Below are 8506 nucleotides of genomic sequence, written 5' to 3' on the forward strand. Positions count from 1 at the left end.
ACACATGTGTACACATGCACAGACACATATGCACATACTCCTTGCCCCTAAAGTGATTCATCGAATGGTACCTGTATAGCTTTCTCCCCTTTGATGATTAAGCCCAGTGCAAAAGGTCTTTCATAAGTAGGGTTGTTTTTACAAACACAGCAGGCTACACTTATCAAATACGAAATACAACAAAAAGTCAAATCTCTGTGCAAAAAGGTGTTAAAAATTATCTGAAAGAATACATGCAAAGCCAGTAACAGTATTAACCTCCAAGGAGGAGGCAAAGAAAGAAGAATTAGTGGTGGGTAAAGGCAATTTTCGTCTCATTTATAATATTTTGATTTTGTACAAGGAGAATACCTTCATATACTAGCTGTGTAAGTTAAAAAATAATTTTAAAAATAGTGTTTTAATAGGTCTAAGTTAGTGTTAGCATATTTATACATCTTTTTTTCTTTCTGAGGTTTATATTTTTTAAATGCTTAAGACAAAGAACACAGCATTATCATTTCTTCAATTCTAGTTGTATTATCTCAAGACCTAATATGGTGATTTTTTTTTTTTTTTTTTTTGAGATGGGTTTTGCTCTTGTTGCCCAGGCTGGAGTGCAATGGCACAATCTTGGCTCCCTACAAACTCTACCTCCTGGGTTCAAGCTATTCTCCTGTCTCAGCCTCCCAAGTAGCTGGGATTACAGGCATGTGCCACCATGCCTGGCTAATTTTGTATTTTTAGTAGAGACGGAGTTTCTCCATGTTGGTCAGGCTGGTCTCAAACTCCCAGACTCAGGTGATCCGCCCAAAGTGCTGGGATTATAGGTGTGAGCCACTGCACTCAGGTGCTTTTTTTTTGTTTTCTTTTGAGAAGAGGTCTCAGTTTGTCACCCAGGCTGGATTACAGGTGCCTACAGCCATGCCTGGCTAACTTTTATACTTTTAGTAGAGATGGGGTTTCGTCATGTTGTTCAGGCCAGTCTCAAACTCCTGACCTCAAGTGACCCTCCCACCTCAGCCTCCCAAAATGCTGGGATTACAGGCATGAGCCACCGTACTCGACGTGAAAGCTTTTTTTGATTATGAATAGTAAGAATCAGTTCTTTTCCCCTCAATTTTTACCATAATCTTATGAGTATTTTTTCTATCTAATTGATATATTACTATATCACAAACCTTACCAAAGACAGATTTTCTTTCTATGGTAGCTATTATCAAACCAGGCACATGTAATGGAGCAGTTACAATCAATTAAAATGATCTCTGGAAATTTTACAAACTACCAGGAAACAAAAATCTTTATAGGAAAGAGAGTAGCAGAATTCCAGACATACAAATATTTCATTAACGTATGCTAGAAATAGACAGACCTAGGATATTAAATCAGTGCTTCATGTAATTTAAACAAATCTCTAATAATTTGATGGCAACCAATCTCTCTTGCAACCAGCTTCTGATGCTGTCATGTTTAGCAAAACTGGGGCTAGAATCCACTTTTACAGTTTGACTATTTTGATATTTTGAACAGATTGTAAATAACTTTTCAATGTGAAAAAGAACAGAAAATGTGACTAACATAATTCACTAATTTCATTTCTTCATATGATATATTTCATTGCCATTATTCCTTGATATCAAGGAATTTATATTCTAATTTAATGTGCATAGGCATGAAATAAAAGTAGAGTGTTAGACCTAGAAAAAATCATTGCAATTTTCTAACTCAGCTTCTCCAGATGAGAAATTGAGAACCAAAACGTACAGACACTGACTTTAAGTCACTCAGCAAAGTAGTAACGAGTTCAACTGGGACAAACGTACTGATCAACATACGCAGTGTAAAAGTGTTTTCTTACACAATAAAATTAGAAGAGTAAATGGGTGTGAGAAGGATACCATCACAACATTTTGTTAAATATTTCAGGATACTCACTAAGAAAAAATGTGCATCTAGTATAGAATTGTTTTATATTTTATTTCTTGGTTTAAAAAACCTTGCTTTCTCTCAGTTAATATCTGGCACCACTCAATGCTTTCTAATCACAATTAAATTCCTAACGTTGTCATTACAGATAGAGCAGTATCACAAGTGGATGCTTGCCAATTCCCCAATCACTCATTTTTGTAAACTTTCTATTTTTCCCCTCGTCCTGTGTCTAAATCAAACCTGTAAAGTTCTACTGTGTAATTCCCCTTCATCTTGTATTGAAAAGTGCTCTTCCCCTGGCAGCCTGATGTACGATTGGAAAATTCAAGCTGTTAGTAAACAGTATGCATTCCTAGGTTGGAAAGCAGACCGTCTACGTACACAAACACCTGGTTATAGAGACTGACACCTCCTATTATTGATTCAAAACATGAATATTAACGGCAAAATTCTGGAATATTATCAGATAATATACTTGAAGATGCTAATAAACTAAAAACTTTACACAGTGACTGTAGATGTTGCTTCAACTTCTCTTCAGGTTTTCTTCTTTTCATTCCTTTATGTGCAGAGTTGCTGGATTAAACAAAGAAGAACACAAGATGCTCATTAAATTTGAATTTCAGATAAATAACAAAGAATTTTTTAGTATAAGTATGTCCAATGTAATATTTGGGACACAGTTGTACTGGAAAATTATTTGTCATTTATCTAAATTTTAATTATAACTGGGCATTCTGTTTTTGTTTTTTTGTTGTTGTTCATTGTTATTGTTGTTGTTTTTTCTTCGAGACAGAGTCTTGCTCTGTTGCCCAGACTGGAGTGAAGAGGCATGTTCTCGGCTCACTGCAGCCTCTGCCTCCCAGGTTCAAGAGATTCTCATTGCCTCAGCCTCTTGTGTAGCTAGGACTACAAGCATGTGCCACCACACCCGACTAATTTTTTGTATTTTTAGTAGTGACAGGGTTTCACCATGTTGCCCAGGCTGGTCTCAAACTCCTGAGCTCAGGCAATCTGTCCTCCTTGGCCTCCCAAAGTGCTAGGATTACAGGCGTGAACCACCACGCCCAGACGCATTCTGTATTTTAACTGGCAACTCTAGTTAGATGTAAATACCTCTGGCTATCTCTAAAGATAATCTGGTCTTTCGTATGAGTTAGTAGATGATTTTTATATACTTGGAGGGGAGAGATATTCAATTAGTAACTATTGTGTAAACTTTACTTCAAGACCTGACATAGAAATGTACCAGAGTTGGTGTACTGGGTGGTCCACTGCTAGGAAAACATTTTCTTAAAGGGACAGATAGCAAATATTTTATGTTTTGCTGGTCCTGTAGTCTCTGTCACAAGTATTCAGTTCTTCTTTGTCATGTGAAAGCAGCCACAGATAGTGGATACATACGTGGATGTGTCTATGTTGCAATGAAAGCTTATTTACACAAACAGCTGTCAGGCTGGATTTGGCCCACAGTTTTCCGACCCATGTCACAATCGTACTAGCACATAGATGACGTTCCAGTGACATTACATTTAACTTATTGGAAAATCAATTCGACATATTGGATATAACTGGACTCCTCAAAATTATAAAAATAGCAAGGTCGTGAAAAGAAATGGAATAAAGCTTTTGCACAAACACTCTGCTGTATCCCTATGCCACCGAAAAGTAGATGAGAATGAACATAGGCTCATTTGGGTTTGAAACAGTAATTGGAACTAATTAAATTTAGCACATTGTACTATTGCATAGTTTATAATACAAAGAGACACTGTCATTCAGCCAAATTATAACTTTTAAAAAAATTAATGAAAAAATTTAAAATGATGTTGAGGGCTGGCAACTCAGAGATGGAAAATTTAAACAAGACGAATAACACTGAGGAAGGCAAGTAAAAAAGGCATCTCGTTACACAAGGGCAGCTGAAAGGCAGACAAATAACAGGATACGGCTGGTAGGATAAATAGAGGGAGACAAGTCTTGAGTAGTTTCCATGACTCATTGCTGAGCCACAGTAACCAGAGAGGCACAGAGACTGATTCAAAATGGATACAGGAAAAGCGAATATGGCATGCAGAAAGAGGGATAAAAAGAGCCAAGAACCAAGACAGGATGAAATGGAATGATGTCTTAGAGAGACACCTTCCCTGGCGAGACTTCTGGAAAATAGAGACGAAGAGATTGGTTTTGTTTATGATCTCTTGCCAGCAACTACTTGTTTACAATACAAGGTTAAGTCAAAGATGACACATGTACCTGACAATGACAGGAAAGCGTTTTTACAGCAAGCATGTTTTGCTGTCCTAGGTGTTTAGTCTAATAGAAAGAACTCAGGCATATATTTAAAATCAATCATGTGTCTGACAACCAATGATGCATATCAGATAATCCATTGGGACAAATGTTTCACTTGCTAAATTTGAGACACAGATAAAGAGATGCAAAAGCAAATTGAGTGGAAAAAAAATCACTTTATTTAATAAGTTTCTTTTTCCATTTCCATTCAGCATCAAAGCTAGAATAAACCTGACACAACAGTAACTGCGGAAATGACTAAAATGAAGTAAAGAGGTAATTGTCATTGAATAGTTATCCCCATGGCAATAGGAATAGACTGTGAAGAGCAAAGAGTGGAAGGAATGAATGAATAATGAATGAATAAACACAATACCTATTCTGAGAACTCAGAATCAATCTGATGGTTTTGAGGATGTGCCAGAAAAGATACACAAGAGTCATGATATCAGAAATAACCAACATTCTAGCTTTGCTAGAATTTGCTAATTTGTGAGATAAAATTCTTCCTATGTTAGAAGGCAAATTTAGGGGAAATAGCCCAAGATAGCTTTAGCTTTAGCTGCTGCTTTGTTATTATCACGAAAATGGTAGCTGAACTACCCTTAAGAGGAGAATTTATACACTGTGATCAAAATAACTTTTAAAAAAATCTCCAGCTCCTGTGTGATTCTTTTTGCATATGTCACACTAAAACATATAAGAAAGTCTTTATTCTGATGAAGTCAGTAGATATCATCAAAGGAAAACTTCATCTTGCTGGAGGCATAATAACCTTTATTGAGCACTTTCTACATGTCAGGCATGGTATAGTTAAGTGCTTTGATAGATAGAAGTTTCACAACAACCCTGGGAAGATGGTATTATTAATATCTCTATTTTTATATGGAAAAAAACTGAAGCCCGGAAAGGTTAAGTAACTTGCTAAGGAACACAGCTGAGAAGTGGCAGTGCAGAGATTCTACTGCAGGCTGCCTCACCCAAAAGCCTGGGTCTGGATCTACATTAAAAAGTTTTCTGCATGCCTGGACTGAAATGTCTGGTAACTCACTATCCAAGACAACAGTCCCTGTGGACCTCTTTAATTGGTATTGGTTGCACCAAAGATCTTTAAGAGAACTTTCCAGTTCTTGGTTATAAACACTGCTTACCTCTTGTGCTGGTTTGTGGCTAGAAAGGTGATTTGACTGGGTCATCTACCACTACACTGATTTCCAGAGACAATTCTGTTGGTTTTACTGGCTAGGCAGGTGTGTTCTTTCTCCCTCTCTCCAGTCTGCGAGTGGCCCTCCCGAGGCCCATTCTTTCGTCATGGATATTCATAGAAGGCATCTGATTTTCCCGATTGAATTAATCATAGTGCTATTGACCTCTCAGGGCAATTCTACTCAATGTATGGTCCTGAGAAGGGCAAAATAGCAACACCTGGGAGCTTGCTAGAAAGGCAGCTTCTCAGGCCCCACCCCAGACTTACAATATCAGTATCTTTGGAGTGAGGGGTGGGGGGCAGAAATTGGCATTTTATCAAAATCCCAAAGCAAGTTGCAAACACATTAAAGTTAGAGAGACACCAACTTAGGGGACTCCCTATGACTGTCTCTCTTCCTCCTATTTAGAAGATTCATGGCTCTGTATATGGGGAGTCTTTCAGGACCCCGAATCAATTTCCTGGGGCACCCAGGCCAGCTACTCCCAATCTCAGCTGACTAGACATTCCCTGGCTAGAGATAGTAGATGTTGAATGTAGCCACACCTGAAAATTCCTCTTAAAATTTCTCTTCATAGAATTGTAAATTATATGTTTTTATGGAGCCCTAGTTCTCTTCAAACTCCCAAAGAAATCAATGACACCAAAGGCTTCCTCTGGGATGCTCCTGGTTACTCCTTGGCTTTGTATTTCACTGCATTAAAGAGCTTGAAGCTGAGACCAAAAAATAATAAAATAAAAAGGTCTACATAAAATTAGTTCAATTTAAGATGATGGAAATCACGGCAGCTGAAAGTGAAAGTTAAGTGATAAATTTGTGATAGAGAAACACCACTCCTGCCTTCCATTCCTTCACTTTATTCCTGGCTGCCTCCGCAATCACCTTTTCCTGAATGTTTATTTAATATTTAAGAGATTAATTTTGGTGAACTACTTACTGCCAGAGTCCAATCCCGCCAAACAAGAGTTTTATAGTCTACTTGAAGGGTTGCCATGGGTGCATAAATTACACAAAAGTAATATAAACAAAATAAGAAGTTGCAAACAAAATCACCAATTATTTACATTACAAGCTGGATGAAACTCTATATAAATAGAACCTGGAAATCTTATTCATAAGCAAGCCACAACAAACAATCTATGATTTTTTTAAAAAAGCAAACTAAACTTGAGTTTCAATCATTCAGACTACAAGCAAATCAAATGGCTGAAATTTGTTTTGCGAAAGTGGTTAGTGTAGCTTTCCTTTAACTTTAGAATTAATTTTCTTACTATTTCTTAATCTTGTAATAAAGATTTGCCCCACCTGTTTCCAAATCTCACTTCCTTCTTGTCTATCTCTGTATCTGTCACCCTATCCTTGAAGTTTTTGCATCTCTCTCCTTGTGATCACACAACTTATTTTAGAACTGGCCAGAGTTTCTTCATAAGCCTTCAATCTGGACTCCTAACACCCAGAATTTAAATTCATTTTGCATCCTGGACAAAGTAGGAATGAGAGACTTGTAAAGATAGACATAACATAAAAGCAGATGCCAAACAATAGTGAATTAGGGAAAGACAGATGTCAATAAAGTAGGAGAGAAATGAATCAATAAATACATGAGCAGAAAGCTAGACAATCAGGGAGAATAAAGATCCTATAGAAAGGGAGACAGGACTTTGCAAGATCTCAACAAAAGGACCTCAACTAAGGACCTCAACTAATCATGGTCTGGGTATCTGAAATTTAGCACTTACACTTTACAGTTAACTTGATAATTTATAAATAAATAGTGTAATTATTCTTCAACTCTGAATGCACATATCGATACCATCAAGCAGAATGTTCAAAATCATGCTTATATCAAAATTTAAGTTAAATATACTTTAATTTTCTAATATACTATTAATATCAGCTTAATTATTACATAGACTGCATATAACTTCAAATATAAAAAGAAAAAAGAACTTTGGCAAGTGGGTAGTATGGGAAAAATGGTCCATAATATAGTTTTTAAAAGCATCTCTGAATCCAATGGTTGATCCAAACAGAAGCAGATTGTCAAGTGTGCAGCCAGTTGGTCTTCTAAGAGGAACCAAGCACATAAATCTCCATTTTGGCTCTCATGGGCATCTACTATCATTTGAGCACTAGGTAAGAATTTCTAATGTCTACCTAGTATCTGAAAAATGAATTATACAAACAAACAAGCTAAATATATTGCTTAGGGATACTTACATATGTTACAATAGTCTTTTTATGACAGGAAGGAAATGTTAAACACAAAATTCAGGATAGAAGTTACCTCCCAGAAGAAGGCCACGGATTGAAATAAGGAAAAGCACCATGGTATTGATGATATTCTAGTTTTTAAATGCAGTCATGGATGTGCATTTTATTGCTAGCCATCATAACTTAATATCTGGTATAGTTTTGTATGCATAAAATATTACATAATAAAAATTTCAAACAAATCATACAGAAATTTTATTTTATTTTTAAAATAAATTTTATTATTCTACCAAATCCACAGAATGACAATTTAGAAAAAAAAAGTTGTGAAAAAGTCATGTTTGAACACAACTATATAGGAAATTAGAAAGACTTATCCCTTGAATATTTTTCTAAATGATTTGAGAGCAGAGAAGGCATCATCACTCTGCCAAAGAAGTCAAGCAAAGGACACCTGGCCCTTCTGTTTCTTGGCTGTTCATGAATGTAAGAATGAAAAGTTTGTCTTTTCTCAAAAACAATTCATAACCAATTTTTCCAGAGAAGTTTTAAGTTTAACTAATAGGCTTGGATGTGTTTCAAAATAGAATGTTTTGCTTAAATACTAGGCTACTACATAGTTTAGTTACGTTTGTGAAAACAAACAGAAATAATAAAGACTTGTTGAGTTGGTGCTTTATCTGCACATTTGAAATTAGAATATTGATATAAAAGGTAAATGAAGATTGAGCAACAATGAGGTAAATTTACAACTTCTTAAATGACCATGCACTCAATGTGACTGATTCATTGGTGTGTGGTGGGATTCAGGGCTCTTGTCAGACTCAAGGTGATGAAGTTAATCTTTATCAATGTAGCAGATTTGAGAAAAATGGAAA

Source organism: Callithrix jacchus, chromosome 4, assembly GCF_049354715.1.
Source record: "Callithrix jacchus isolate 240 chromosome 4, calJac240_pri, whole genome shotgun sequence".
In the NCBI taxonomy this organism is placed as follows: domain Eukaryota; kingdom Metazoa; phylum Chordata; class Mammalia; order Primates; family Cebidae; genus Callithrix; species Callithrix jacchus.